The sequence below is a fragment of the Salvelinus alpinus genome, chromosome 15, assembly GCF_045679555.1.
Source record: "Salvelinus alpinus chromosome 15, SLU_Salpinus.1, whole genome shotgun sequence".
Classification (NCBI taxonomy): Eukaryota; Metazoa; Chordata; class Actinopteri; order Salmoniformes; family Salmonidae; genus Salvelinus; species Salvelinus alpinus.
Genome location: NC_092100.1, coordinates 34,665,187 through 34,681,830, shown reverse-complemented (window position 1 = coordinate 34,681,830; position 16,644 = coordinate 34,665,187). Strand labels below are relative to the sequence as shown.

Here is a 16,644-nt window from a genome sequence, read left to right as displayed (position 1 = left end):
CACAATACATAAAGATGCGATCACATTAAATAACTAAATTAAATAGCAAAGGATATTCTCCATGTGCTGCTTGTGAATACTGGTCTCTAAGGTGATAGAAGACAGATATAATGTAGGGATGATGTGTGTTTACACAGTGATTTTCTGTAGAATAAAGAGCAACTTTACACTGAGTAAAACCTCATCCTATCCACCACCTGGACCTGAACACTCATCACATTGGCAAACTCTTAGATATCACAGGTGTACTGTTGGATCACAATAAAATGTTTCAAATGAATATGTTTCACAAGCATAATGGTGAGACATGGGCAGCATTCACACAACAGGTGGCACCTTAGTTGGGCAGGATGGGCTCATAGTAATGGCTGGAATGGAATGGTATCAAACACATCAAATTCATGGTTTCAATGTGTTAGATTGTTCCATTTACTCTATTCCAGCCCTTATTATGAGCTGCCCTCTCCTCACCAGCCTCCTGTGATTCCCAGACTGTTTTTCAAAATCTTATATAGTAAAACCATTAAAGATTTAGATGTCAAGGTTTTTGTATGACTTCTTGTCTGGTGGCAAATCCCAGTCCAGGTCCTAGTTCACTGTCTTAGGTAGGCAGTCTGAACACTTAAGCAACCACGAAAAGACATGTGATTAATTTGAAAAACATTATTTACTTTCTTACAAATTGTTGTTTGACAACAGTGGTGTGATAGGACCAATATTTGAGGTAATGTGTGAGATTTAAACGGTTGAGAGACAACAGTAAGACTAGAAAAAAAGTGAGTAGTGGGCCAGCAGGTTCCTGGAAGTCAAGACCATGACTGTAGAAGCCGCTCAAGTTATGACTTCATTTCTGGCCAACCCCACCTGTAGTCATAGGGAAACAATCAATTGTGTGCATGGTTTAGAATTACAGGGGGGCTAGGGGGAACTTTGCAGCCCCATAACAACCTCTCCATTCAAAATCAAATCAAATGTATTTATATAACCCTTCTTACATCAGCTGATATATTGAAGTGCTATACAGAAACCCAGCCTAAAACCCCAAACAGCAGGCAATGCAGGTGTAGAAGCATGATGGCTAGGAAAAACTACCTAGAAAGGCCAAAACATAGGAAGAAACCTAGAGAGGAACCAGGCTATGAGGGGTGGCCAGTCCTCTTCTGGCTGTGCCAGGAGGAGATAACAGAACATTGCCAAGATGTTCAAATGTTCATAAATGACCAGCATGGTCAAATAATAATCACAGTGGTTGTCGAGGGTGCAACAAGTCAGCACCTCAGGAGTAAATGTCAGTTGGCTTTTCATAGCCGATCATTGAGAGTATCTCTACCGCTCCTGCTGTCTCTAGAGAGTTGAAAACAGCAGGTCTGGAACAGGTAGCACGTCTGGTGAACAGGTCAGGGTTCCATAGCCGCAGACAGAACAGTTGAAACTGGAGCAGCAGTACGGCCAGGTGGACTGGGGACAGCAAGGAGTCATCATGCCAGGTAGTCCTGAGGCATGGCCCTAGGGCTAAGGTCCTCCGAGAAAAAGAAAGAGAATTAGAAACAGCATACCTAAATTAACACAGGAGAAGTACTCCAGATATACCAGACTGACCCCCTGACCTGACCCATTATAGATAAACATTACAGCTGATTACAGGGGAGCAGGGACTGGAATACACATATATTTCACTGATATATACTTATGATACCAAAAGAGGAGAGAGAAGAGCTTACCCAGTTCTTCGACTAGAAGAGATTGTTGTTCCAGTAGAATTTTGTAGAAGGCTGATTTAGCCACTTCTGCTGGTTTCAGGGCCAAATACAGCTCTCAACTTTGCCATACTGGGTTGGGCCGCAGTGATTTCAGAGTAATCCTCATCATGGATCATTTTCTTCTGGTACAGGCCATCTGCTATTGGCATCACCATGGCAATCCTTTGAACAAGTTTTTCCATGTTATCATCCACAAATTGTGCACCTGGGTTAGAGAACATCTGTTACTCAAACAACCTTAAAGAATGATTGATTTTCAGTGAATCTAACCATGAATGTACAGGACTATACAGGTGAGACCGAAATACAGAAGTTTCTTTCGGCATCATCTGACAAACATGACATAAGAAAGACCTTGCATCAGAATAGTTTCCTGAATGATAATGACATTCAGTACTCACAATCTGAGTTATTAAAATGCATTTCATATCTTGTCATTTGGACATGCTGTGGAAGGAAGGTTAACATTCTATATTTGGTCTATGATTTAGGTGAACTCGATCAAGTCAATACTTGGATGCTAAGTTCAATAGTAGTATTAGTTGTTATAAAGTGTTATACCATGTGGCTTTGAACTTGCAGATACATGAGGGCGCCAACACCTGATGTTTTACTTCCCTCACTTCCCGAGTCCTAGAGAGAGGGTATGATAGAGGGAAGAGTAGAATAAGGAGGAGACAGTTATTAGTATGGTATGTTCCAATGCCCACACAAGCATTACCACTTAAATGCATGACAAATACATTGGTTTATTCCGAGTGGTACACTAGTGTACATATTAGAACGTAGCTTTAGTGTCTTGTTCTGTACCAGTTTTTTAAGTACTTGATGGACAGCATTGCGTATCCCCTTGTGCTTCTCAAACACTCTGTCACAAGGAAGCATTCTGAAAAATAAACAGGAAGAGTTCCAAACGACACGTATCAGTGATGTGTAAAACTCATAAATAAAGACATACATGCTTATGTTATGACAATGAAGATGTACACAATCCTAACTGGATGAGTATAGCTACACTGATAAAAAAATGAATATTCCAATTACTCCTGTACTCTTACCCTTGAAGGGGGGTCTCTTAGAGGGCTCATGGTCCCAGCACTTCTCCATGAGCTCCACCAGGTCCCCTAGCCCCTCAACCTGCCCTTTGTCCACTGCCTCCAGGGACGGCCTCTGTCCTCTGTCTTTGATGAGAAAACAGAACCTGCTGGAGTCTCTGGCATGTACATCTAGAAGAGATTGAAGAGTAAAGGTAAGATGCTCCAAAAAGTCTTAAACAGTCCTGTCATATTTCTCTATGAATGTACTTTGATGTAATGTTTATGAACAGTTATTATTGTCTATGTTGTGCAGTATAATGTAACATTATTATGCATTGCAAAGTGCAATGAATGTGAGTATAATGCATCATGAAGAGGGTATTCATTGTAAGTGTTACTCACTGGGATATGGCTTTGACTGAACAGTGTTGATGGACCACAGACGTATACCATAGCTGAAGATAATGTGAGAGAGAGATAGAAAGAGTCATTGTAAAGTCATATGTCCATATTGATTATTCTTGATGCATTTAGTGACGTACCTGTAGATGTCAAAGGCACGAATGGGTTTGTATGACACATTTTCCAAAGCCTCAGGAGGCATGTAACTAGATGTCCCCCCCAGCCTTCCCAGGGAACTCTTTGCTCATCTTGTAAACACTGTAGGAGACCTTGGCCAGGCCAAAATCTGCAAGCTAGAGACAGAGAGAGACAGAGACAGAGAGACAGTCTTCAGTTTATGTTCGGTTTATGCATTACAATCACTGGCAGTATAACTCATGTCATCTAACTATATTTGTTGAAATAGTTAATCAATGAATGGTAATATCAATAATAATAATTATAATATTGCCTCAATAATACACTCCAACAAGCAATAGTGCTATTGAACCTCAGTTCATGCTCCCACCAGTTAAAGCCTAATCAGAACCAGGAACTTGCCTTGGCATTAAGGCTGTCATCCAGCAGCACATTGGGCTTTAGGTCTTGATGCAGAAGGGGTGGGATGAGGCAATGGAGGAAGTTATCCCCAGAGCGATCTGGTGGGCCAAGCGATAGGCAAGGGGGTGGGGCCAAGGTGGATAGAGAGAGGGTGTCCAGGAGGGATTCCAGTGTCCCCCTCTCCATCATAAGACCCTGCTGAAAGGAAGGTCTGCAAGTGCGGGGACAATCCTTGTACACTCCAAAAATCCTTATCACATGGAGGCTTGCACCCTTGCTCATCATTTCTGCCTCATTATGCAGGGAAGCGCTAGAGCTGGGATAAAGTTAAGGGTGGGAAGGAGAGGACACGGGAGGGGGTGGACAGAGAGAGTGAGGGCAACACAGGAATATTGTCTTAACTTAAATGGTTGACATCATGAAAGACAATTCAGTTTATAATAGAATGTAAAACTCATTTAATTGACATACAATCAATTTACCCATCACCACATTGTAGCAACTCGATGGCCACATCCAATCCCCAGTTCACATGTCTGGCTTTGTGGACTTGTCCAAACCCTCCTGCACCAATCACTTTCCAGTTCTCCAGACTGTTGTTTCCAATTACTGCTGCCGGGCTGGACCGGCCCATCTGTCAATCAAGATGCTCTGTAATGGCATTCAGTGTTTGCATCAAATAAGTTCCACATCAAGTCTAGTCGCATGTTATTGGTTCTCCTTTGAGACACTACTGTAGCTAACACTGTCCTTTATAAGGTTTTTCCATTCACTCTTAGAAAAAAGGTGATATAAAGAACATAAGTGTTCTTCAGCTGTCCCGATAGAACCCTTTTTAGTTCCATGTAAAACCCTTTCCACAAATGCTCTGCATAGCACCAAAAAGGGTTCTCCTATAGGGACAACCGAAGAACCCTTTTGGAAAAAAATGTTGTGTACCTTAACAGTGCAAGTCATCCAAGTTCATCCTATCCTCTGTGTTACGAATCCCTTTGGCCCGACAATCCAGGGGGGGGTGGTAATGGGATCCGTAACACAACTCACGCAAATTATAACAGTGACAAAGTAATGGTGAGAACGAAATAAGACAACTTAATTACCGTCAAACACTCAGGGTTTATTTCTAAACACACGGTAAAGGGGGGCAGGAAAAAGGGGCTGAGCTGGACCCAAGGAAAGAAATAAGAATTCAAAAATACCCCTAAGTTAGACTAGCCTACTTCACCAACAGCTAACCAAAAATACAGTGGGTGGTCCGCCCTATTCAAACAAAGTTTACCTACGGGTAGTGTATGCCCATGGGCGAACTGTCTGGTTACCCCCTTTTCCCACTATCAAAAGAAACACTCAAACACCATAACAAAACCAATACTCACATGTGGGGACAAAGTGACATGTAGTTGCAAACCACACAATGGATCTACAGACATATGGCATTGACAGAGAGATTGAGCTCTAGAGAACACAACTGACAGGGTTTTTAAACCAAGGGAAAGGGACTGTGATTGGGTAAGGGAAAAGGAGCAGGTGTCTTCCGATTAGCGACTGATTGATGACTGATTGGGGAATGATGATTGTCACCTGTGAGTAGGGGAGAAGGAGAGAAAAGAAATACACACAGGATACACACAGAATACTTGTATCCGTAACACTCTGATAAAGCAGTTTACAGGATTGCACATCATCAGTCACATTCAACCTTTGCCCTGGACTACCAGTTTGTGTGATATGATAATAGCTGACTTATTTCCTACCTCTCTAAAGCTCATATTGTCTCTGAAATAATCATCTCAAAAATCAGCAAACACAAATCAGATGTATGATTCAAGCATGTTATTCAGCTTCGCATTACAGTACATATCAATGTTGAGTTATCATTTAGTTTACCATGGCACAGTCTCTCCACTATGTTACTGTGCATCAACTTACCTCCTGATAATGATAACATTATTATGTGTATAAGATTAGATAGTAGCTGAGTATCCATTGCTTCTTGTACTCATTATACTATGACTTCCTTACCTGTGACCGTGCTTAAGAAATTATGTTCCCCGTAACTCTCCTGTATTTAAATGGAATCTTCACTTAATTTATTTTACTCTCACTTCAGTATCTTAGGTGTTTCCACCTCATTTTGTTTATCAGAGGAGGGTGGAGTCAGAAAGGTTGAAGTTGTACAGTCAGGACTTGACACATTTTCTCCACCAGATGGCATTGAATGCAGTGGCATGGTGTAGCATGCATAATTGTGTAATATTTGAGACTATACTAGCCATCTGTTTTTATTTGAAAAGTATCCAATTTATTGATTATGCTATATAAACTAAGTTTCCATCCTATTGGAGATAAATTTTCATATGAATATCTGCATAAAGAAATTATGGCCATTTTCCCACCACTGGTGTTTCCACCAAACAGACTTGTTGTGGATAGTAATTGGTGTGTGATGACATACTGCACACAAAATGTACTTTTTCATGTACCGAAAAAAAATCTGAAGTTCAATGTGTTTATTTCCCATTTTCAACTCTACCGATAGTTTTGTCACAAAAACTGTTGAGTTAAATAGCAAATGTGCTATTCTAGTCTTGACAGGTACGATCTAGCCAACTGCTCGCAGACAGATACAGTGCGGGAAGGCTGTGCAGGTATGCTAGTGTACATGATGAGATTATTAAGAGAGATAGTTTTTTTATTTGTCAAATGGCAGTCAAGCATCGATCATCACGATCATCATGTCTCCAGAATAAGACCCTCAATATTTTTTGTAAAGCGGCATCAAGGTTTCCCTGCACTTTCACCACCCTATGACTGTTCATCATAAGTTATTTAATGTGTAGCCTAATAAACTACATGGTTTTCCAAAATGTATTGGGAGGACCACACACCATATCATCATGTGACTCCATGTTTACTTCGATATGATGTCTGGTGAGGACCTGCCTTACAACAGGCCTACAAGCCCTCAGTCCAGCCTCTCAGCCTATTGCGGACAGTCTGAGAATTGATGGAGGGATTGTGCTTTCCTGGTGTAACTCAGACAGTTGTTGTTGCCATCCTGTACTTGTCCCGCAGGTGTGATGTTCGGATGTACCGATCCTGTGTAGGTGTTGTTACACGTGGTCTGCCACTGCGAGGACGATCAGCTGTCCGCCCTGTCTCCCTGTAGAGCTGTCTTAGGCATCTCACAGTACGGACATTGCAATTAATTGCATCTGCAGTCCTCATGCCTCCTTGCAGCATGCCTAAGGCACGTTCACGCAGATGAGTAGGGACCCTGGGCATCTTTCTTTTGGTGTCAGTAGAAAGGCCTCTTTAGTGTCCTAAGTTTTCATAACTATGACCTTATTTGCCTACCGTCTGTAAGCTGTTAGTGTCTTAACGACCGTTCCACAGGTGCATGTTCATTAATTGTTTATGGTTCGTTGAACACGCATGGGAAACAGTGCTTAAACCCTTTACAATGAAGATCTGTGAAGTTATTTGGATTTTTACGAATTATCTTTGAAAGACAGGGTCCTGAAAATTGGGACGTTTCTTTTTTTGTTAAGTTTACAAGCTAAAATGTACTTGTACTAACATTTAACCTAACACACTTATCTGTCTGTGTTTAGCTGGAGTTGGACCAGCAGAAGGATGAGGAGGAGCAGGAGAACACCCCTGAGTTCGTGAAGATGAAAAGCAATCTTGGTGGACCAAGCTGGAGGCTAATGGGGAGGAACGTACCACTTAGGGACCCATGGGGGGGGGGGGGGAAGGAGAGGGCAACTGTGTCCATGGAGATATGTTTGTGTGTTTGTGCAGAGTCTATGGCACATGTCATCTGAGGTGGACTTCACTTCCTGATTCTGATTTATCCGTCCCTGTTGAGAAAGACTACAGACCCGTTTGTCTGCCTACTAAATACCAACAGTACTACAGACCTCTTTGTCTGTCTGCTACAGCTCTCACCACAGGCAGTGACCAAGGAAACTTAATCACCTCTGCTTCTCTCACCAACAGACAGACAGACTTTGCAGAGAAGAGTATCCCCTATAGAGACTACAGACTGCTTTGCCTGCCTGCTATAGTACTCACATCAGCATCTCCACTCAAACACAGACCGAGAGGAGACTTAACATGGACACAAAACACGGAACATGCTACATGAAGGACAGCCAGCCAGTCTTCTTGGGAAGCCTGATGCAGGGATAAACAGAACTCACACATTTTCCATTCCCTCTCTCCTGTCTGCTCCTCTCTCTCCGGCCACAGAAAGTTCTCCTTCTGTTGTTGTTGTCATTGTTTTCATTTTCAGAACCCAGAATAGAAAAGTGGACACTGGATAAAGCTGTGTTTTGTAAAAATGCCAAATTAATGTGCTGTTGTTATTTATGTTTGTTTGTAGTATTTTAGCCCCATGTAGGGAGTGTGAGAGACATCTGTTTAGTTTTACAGCTCAATGTGTGGAACCTGAGCAGGACAAGACGAGTTTGTGTGAAAAAACACCCAGGTTACTTTTTATTATTTTTTATCTCCAACATACCATTTCCTCAGCTAATGCTATTTGAAGCAATACTAGAACCCTTTCCAAGTGTGAGACTTTTCTTTCTATAATTATTTCTCTAATTGTTTTTTTTGTATGAATAAAAGTGACATTAAATCAGTCTTACTTTGAATGTGAAAGAGATTGTTATTGACGATACTAGAAAGTACGTGCCCAGTTCTTTGCTGGGTTCATGTGCTTCTTTGAAAATCTGGTAGTCAGAAACAATTGACATGGAAAATCTGGGTAAGACCTAACACAATCCTCTGTTCTTCTGCAGACCCAATGTCTTCTTTTAAATATCATTTAACATTTTCATACTCCTCTGCAATGTTCCCTCTAAAGCCTTGATTGCGCCGACAGCGTCATTGCATCAATGCTGCATAACATTTTGAGCAGCTACACAACTATACTGAATCTGTCACGACTTCCGCCGAAGTTGGCTCCCCTGCCTGTTCGGGCGGTGCTCGGCGGTCGTCGTCACCGTCCTACTAGCCGCCACCGATCCCTTTTTTCGTTTGTCTGTTTGTTTTGTCTTATTAGTTTCACCTGTGTTTCTGTTGTTTTCGGTTAATGAGCTTCCCTATATTTAGTAGGTAGATCCGCCCTTGTTTTGTGCGGGATTGTCTTTATTTTGTTACGTGTGTGCATTGTAGGCTGAGGTGGATTTTCTTTCTTTCACTTGACACCCTGTGGTTTTTGGGTTGTCACGTTATATGTCCGCGCCCTGTATTTGTTGGGCTTATATTTTATGTGTGCCATATTAAAGAGCAATATACCCCAGTGGAACTCTCTCTGCGCCTGATTCCTGCACCCACCTAGTCCCGCGTGACAGAATCCCGGTATCTACACACGTGTTGCAGACGGTCGCATGCGGTTGTTGGACACATGGAGGAGAGAATCATTTTCACAGTATCATCAAAACCGTGTTTTTTTACAGATCTGCTGACAGCTACAGGGACAGAAACGCAAAAAATGCTGCTTGGAGATAAGTGTCCACGATAGTTGGATTTCCAGGTCAGTTTGGCAATACACTTCTAGATGTGGCTAACTAGCTTGCTAACCTAGCCAATGAAATTTGTGTTTGTGGGAGAGAGATGGTCATAGAAATTATGCTAGTTACTACCCCTGGTAATTTGGCCAAATATCCGTGTGTTAGAGAAATAGTAATAGAAATTATTTTTTGATTCTTCTGATCATTTGGTCAGATAAGTGTGTCTGTGTGTACAGTAGGTGACATGTCCATGTTCGCTATCTAATAACTATAGTTCTGCTAGGTGATGGTTTGGCTTATGTACTCATTACTATGTAGAAGAAGACTGTAGGAGGGAATGGAGAGGACTCAGGGACAGGTATCAGAGCGAGGGGCGGAGGAGAGGTCTGGGTCAGCAACTTCAGGCGCTTCTGCTACATTCTTTATTTTCTGGATCCGTTTATTGTGCCTAGAGCAACAAGTGGAAATTTTACAGCCAGACCCTCAACGTCATCTGTAAGTGCGACCACTTCCTCCACCAGTGCAGCTAGACCCTCTACGTCATCTACAAGTATGTCCTCCACCGGTGCAGCTAGACCCTCTACGTCATCTACAATATGTCCTCCACCGGTGCAGCTAGACCCTCTACGTCATCTACAAGTATGTCCTCCACCAGTGCAGCTAGACCCTCTACGTCATCTACAAGTATGTCCTCCACCGGTGCAGTGTGACCCTCTACGTCATCTACAAGTATGTCCTCCACCGGTGCAGGCAGACCCTCTACGTCATCTACAAGTATGTCCTCCACCGGTGCAGCTAGACACTCTACGTCATCTACAAATATGTCCTCTACCGGTGCAGCTAGACCCTCTATGTCATCTACAAGTATGTCCTCCACCGGTGCAGCTAGACCCTCTATGTCATCTACAAGTATGTCCTCCACCGGTGCAGCTAGACCCTCTATGTCATCTACAAGTATGTCCTCCACCGGTGCAGCTAGACCCTCTATGTCATCTACAAATATGTCCTCCACCGGTGAAGCTAGACACTCTACGTCATCTACAAGTATGTCCTCCACCGGTGCAGCTAGACACTCTACGTCATCTACAAGTATGTCCTCTACCGGTGCAGCTAGACCCTCTACGTCATCTACAATATGTCCTCCACCGGTACAGTGTGACCCTCTACGTCATCTACAAGTATGTCCTCCACCGGTGCAGCGAGACACTCTACGTCATCTACAAGTATGTCCTCCACCGGTGCAGCTAGACCCTCTACGTCATCTACAAATATGTCCTCTACCGGTGCAGCTAGACACTCTACGTCATCTACAAATATGTCCTCTACCGGTGCAGCTAGACACTCTACGTCATCTACAAGTATGTCCTCCACCGGTGCAGCTAGACACTCTACGTCATCTACAAATATGTCCTCTACCGGTGCAGCTAGACACTCTACGTCATCTACAAATATGTCCTCTACCGGTGCAGCTAGACACTCTACGTCATCTACAATATGTCCTCCACCGGTACAGTGTGACCCTCTACGTCATCTACAAGTATGTCCTCCACCGGTGCAGCGAGACACTCTACGTCATCTACAAGTATGTCCTCCACCGGTGCAGCGAAACACTCTACGTCATCTACAAGTATGTCCTCTACCGGTGCAGCTAGACACTCTACGTCATCTACAAGTATGTCCTCCACCGGTGCAGCTAGACACTCTACGTCATCTACAAATATGTCCTCTACCGGTGCAGTGTGACCCTCTACGTCATCTACAAGTATGTCCTCCACCGGTGCAGTGTGACCCTCTACGTCATCTACAAGTATGTCCTCCACCGGTGCAGCTAGACACTCTACGTCATCTACAAATATGTCCTCTACCGGTGCAGTGTGACCCTCTACGTCATCTACAAGTATGTCCTCCACCAGTGCAGCTAGACACTCTACGTCATCTACAAGTATGTCCTCCACCGGTGCAGTGTGACCCTCTACGTCATCTACAAGTATGTCCTCCACCGGTACAGTGTGACCCTCTACGTCATCTACAAATATGTCCTCTACCGGTGCAGTGTGACCCTCTACGTCATCTACAAGTATGTCCTCCACCGGTGCAGTGTGACCCTCTATGTCATCTACAAGTATGTCCTCCACCGGTGCAGTGTGACCCTCTACGTCATCTACAAGTATGTCCTCCACCAGTGCAGCTAGACCCTCTACGTCATCTACAAATATGTCCTCTACCGGTGCAGTGTGACCCTCTACGTCATCTACAAGTATGTCCTCCACCGGTGCAGCGAGACACTCTACGTCATCTACAAGTATGTCCTCCACCGGTGCAGCTAGACACTCTACGTCATCTACAAGTATGTCCTCCACCGGTGCAGCTAGACCCTCTACGTCATCTACAAATATGTTCACCACCGGTGCAGTGTGACCCTCTACGTCATCTACAAGTATGTCCTCCACTGGTGCAGCTAGACCCTGTACGTCATCTTCAAGTATGTCCTCCACTGGTGCAGCTAAACACTCTACGTCATCTTCAAGTATGTCTACCACCGGTGCAGCTAGACACTCTACGTCATCTTCAAGTATGTCCTCCACTGGTGCAGCTAAACACTCTACGTCATCTTCAAGTATGTCCTCCACTGGTGCAGCTAGACCCTGTACGTCATCTTCAAGTATGTCCTCCACTGGTGCAGCTAAACACTCTACGTCATCTACAAATATGTCCTCCACTGGTGCAGCGTGACCCTCTATGTCATCTTCAGTATGTCCTCCACCGGTGCAGCGTGACCCTCTACGACGTCTACGTCATCCGCAAGTTTGACCATCACCGGTGCAGCCATGGCAGACACTGGAATGGAGGAAGCACCTCTGGACCAGGGACCTGGTGAGATTATTATGACCCTCACCGAAGTGACCACTGAGGACCTCAAACGGGTTGTGGCCGTGGAGAAACACGTGCAGAAAAACGAAGAGGAACAACTTCACACCAGGCGTCATTGGAGGTACCAGCCCCCTTATCCACTCAACTAATTTCAGCAGAGGCTCTTCCAAGCTGTCGAGAGGAAAGCAGCCCAACCTGATGCTCACAGGAAGGAGGAGGAAGAGACCCTCTTTGCCATGTGCCTGGTTCTAACCCTGAAGAGGCTGCCTCGGCAAAGAAAAGCAGCAGCCCAGTTAAGATTCAAGTTCAATGGTTCTTTTTTAATCCACAACACAGGATGTGTCAAGTATTGCGACAGTGAAGTAAAGTGGGGTCATTTTTGCATACTCATGTACGCTAATTGGTATTTCAGATCAAAGGATTAATATGAGTCAAATGTATAGTTGGGTTTGAAAATACCCTGAAACAACAGTTTGCTGTCTAAATATGTGCCTGTCATATTAATCTTTTGATCTCAAAGTGCACAGCAAGAATTACCAACTGTACCACACTCTTACAATATTTATGCCACTAACTACACTACACAAGCAGTATTTAGTAAACATAAATCTAAATTCTATGGTATTATGTAATGCTTGTATGTGTTGTTTTTCTCTTCCCTACCAGGGATGGAGTCAAGATAGTCAGCTCACAGGAACGACAGGAGGAAGAGAGGAGTTGTCTGGTTGCTATTGTTTTGACCTCCCTCATTGTACCTTTCCTTTCACACACGTGTCAATTCTGTTTAAATTCCGTCAATTCATAAAGTTAATTGTTACTAAATTCTTAGGATAGCATTCATTATTAGTGTTACATAGATTTCTGAATTGACTGAATTGAAACTCACACACCAGAGAATTCACAGATTCTCTTGTTGGTCTAAAGGTGAATAGATTTCTTTCATTTAAAACCACCTGAAAACCAGGGTAATGGAACTGTTTGTGTTATGCATACACATTATTTTCTTATTTACAGAGACAAACACACACTGCTCTTCTCCTCGAGGCACCTCACGTGTCCAATGCCACGCCCTTTTATCTCCCTCTGCCTGAGGAGGCTGTCGAGATGAATGGTGGTGGCTAACCATAGGGGAGAAGGCAGGCAATAACGCACATACCAGTCATGTTCTTTCTTGTACTTTCTCCTGTAATGTTTTTCATTTAATTTGTTTCTTAGTATCTCAATTAGATCTGCAAAGGTGTACAGAGGAAAGAGTCTAAGACAAGATGAAAGTAAAAACCCAATCACTTCCTAATTCATTTTTTTGTCCACCTGCGTTTTGTTGTCAGACCAGTGAAGATGGTGGAAAACTGTGCTAATTGTTTTCACCCTAGGTTACCCTTTCCCATTGTTGTCAAAGTAACTGTATGTCGTATAACCTTAATTAGAGCTCCTGCTCACCTGATGTACCATGCCAGGTGTGCATTATACTGATGTTAAAGGGAGGGAAGGGGTTATAGTGTGGTCTTTACTCCCAAATTCACTCAATATGACTTCCAAATGAAGAGAGACTATGAGACATTAAATAATCTGAGGGGAAAAAAATATTTTATGGACAATGGTGGATGGTTCTTAAAATAACCTTCACTCCGTGGCATGCTGCCATGGGACTTCACCTGCTGGTGATGAGAAGTATCACCTGGAGTGCCTGTCTGGGGTAGGTGGTGGCACCTTCCTTGGTGACATCAGGTAAGTGACCATATGCCGTGTCCAACAGCTAACCTTGCTCTGGACAGTCGTTTGTTGAAGATCCTTACAGGCAATGGCAGCTGGCCTTATGAGGTTGGGCCTCAAAGGGAAGGGGGGGATGGGTCTCCAGTCTTCAGTGATGCAGGTGGTGGTTATCTATAGGGTGCTGTCCTGAAGTGCCTGGCTGAAGGCAGAGTCCAGGAGGGTCTGCCATCAGTTCCCTTGCCATAAGCACCAACATCGACTACACGGAAACAGTAGTTAGCACCGAAAAAATCCAAGAGTACAACTGAATATGTAACCTTGTAGTTGTAGAATTGTGAACCCGAGCAGGGTGGCGCCTGGATTACTACATGTTTCCTGTCAATGGATCCAAGACAGTTGGGGAAATCCCACCTCTCCAGGAACTCAGCAGCGATGGCCCTCCAGTCTTTCTCTTTGGGGACAGGCATGATTTCAGTCTCAAATGGCTTGTGCCACAGAGCGGACAATACCTGCCACCGTGGACCGTCCAACTCGGAAGCTGAACCCGATTGTCCTGTAGGAGTGCCCTGTCGCCAGGAATTTGAATTTTTATTCAAAATAAGTATCAATATTGTGTGTAACTAGAATTTCCAGTGTGCGGCTCTCCTTTTCTTTTTCAAGTGTTCCAGCACCTCGCTTAAACAGTTGTGCGTTTCTTTCGCCTACAGATTAAATTTAATTCCACCCACATTCTATCTACTCATAGCTACCTCACTATTGTTTATTATTGAGGAGCGCGTCATGCAGCTCCTCAAGACTGCCACAGAAGAAATATCAGCCTGTGCAGAGAAACACGAGATTGAACTTCACTCTACTTTCTAGAGTTTTCCCCCTTTAGTTAACACTGTCAACTTTTCCCTTTACTGTGGGAATTGTCATCGATTCATTGTAATATTAGCCACTTTCAGTGCAACGCACTGAAACAAAACAAACCATGCAAGGATTGTATGCAAAACTATGCAAGAGATTTTTTTGTAGGCAGAATGCATCGGAGTGCAGGCAAGACTCAGCCCATAACCAATCAGAGCTGCAGTAAGCATATATGCAAATAGAGCATTTCCATATATGGATCTGTGCCATTCACTTTAAATGGAACTATGTTTACAGCATGAGCAGTTGTGAGTAGATGTGCTTGTTTTGAGATCAAAGCAAGAGCTGCATGTAGCCACCTGTGCACATTTGTTCATATCCTTTGCTAGTTAGTGATTTTAGCCCAGTTATAATTTGTAGTCCACAATTGAGGATTGACTGCTTCCTACAAGAGCACAAAAAGTACATTTCTATGCATTTTTGAAAAGCAAGTGGGGTAAAGAGATCCTTTTTTTTAAGGGGCAGTGGTGTATTATGAGTCAAGCTTGAATAAGCGTAGTAGCCAATAGGCAGAGGGCAGCATAATTTGACTGATTCTCTGTAATAATGGTATGGGAATAATAATGCATTTGATTTTGTAAAATAGTTTCTTGCATTAATTAAACACAACATTTTTAATGGATATGTCAACCCCTGCATGTTTTTTTCAAAAGTCTCATGGAATGTAGGCCCTTCATCGAACACCACACATTGGGTGCTACTGTATGCTGAATAATAGAACAGCTATTTACATGTTAGAATGTTATGTGATGCATTTTCTCCATTGTTTTTGATGGTAGGCCACTCTGGTAAGCCTATATTATGATCAAATAGCAACAGTAGCCTACTTGACCACTTTTAAAACGAACTTAAAGCGAGTACAACCTCAGTGTTCACAGTAAATGCGCTGAAAGTTGCACAGAATTTTCACAACGTTCAAGTTTGCACTCAGGAGACCTGAAATGTTCTCCTCTGTGTGTCGTTCTTCAAAATGTACTTAAAACATAAAACATTTTAACAATATGATAATGATATATATAATAATAATATGTGTCAATCTTGCTTTGTGCAGAAACCTACCTGGCCGCAGTGCAATTCGTAGGATTTGGTATCTAAATTTGATTGACTCCATTTGGTACAATACAGTATATTCAGTGCTTAATTTGAAAATCAGGCGGTGCCAGAACAAAAAGTTAGCACAAGAGGGGGGTGACCTGGGAAGCTCTGAGGTACCGGAATGCATGAGAATTTTTTTAGCCTTTATAATAAAGCATTGCATGCATATCACTGCATTAGCATAGTTGCATAGAGCACTAGAATAGAGGCACTTACGGAAGTTGCAAATAGAAGCACTTACAGAAATGAGGAACATTTTTGGTAGCCTAGGGTCTGGGGAAAATGTGGCCTTTTAATACTGCACAAATGGTCGAAATGACAGGCTACTTTGACACTAACAAACTGAGAATCGGAGATCAATAAAAATGACCTTGAATCCATCAATTGCCTAGGTGTGTGGTGACATATTGTAGGATACAAGATGAGGAGGAAATTATAGTCCTGAAAATGCTTTCCAGTTTAACTGACTCACCCAATCATGCATAATATTTTGAAGTTGGTCAAACATTTTGATAGCTTAGAGCAGACAGATTAGTCTTCTCTTTTCAGCAGAAGCCATTTTCTTTCCAACCTGTGTTTTCCCGTGAATGTATTTGAAATATTGCGAAAGGCATGTTTTGTCTGCATGCTGTTCACTGACAGATTTGCAGAGTGTTCCTGACTGTAGGCTATGCCTTGTTATTGGGCTACACACAATCCACAACTAGGCAATTTTTTTAAAGAGAAGCTATTGATCCTCTGTGGCTAAATTATAGGCCTTCTCAGGGTGTAGTAGGCTATTATTAATTATTTCATTTC

General features: G+C 43.0%; 1 pseudogene; it reads right to left on the bottom strand.

The window, feature by feature from the left end:
• Nucleotides 1–648: 648 nt before the first annotated feature.
• On the bottom strand, nucleotides 649–5,195 carry LOC139540502 (receptor-interacting serine/threonine-protein kinase 3-like; annotated as a pseudogene).
• Nucleotides 5,196–16,644: the final 11,449 nt, after the last annotated feature.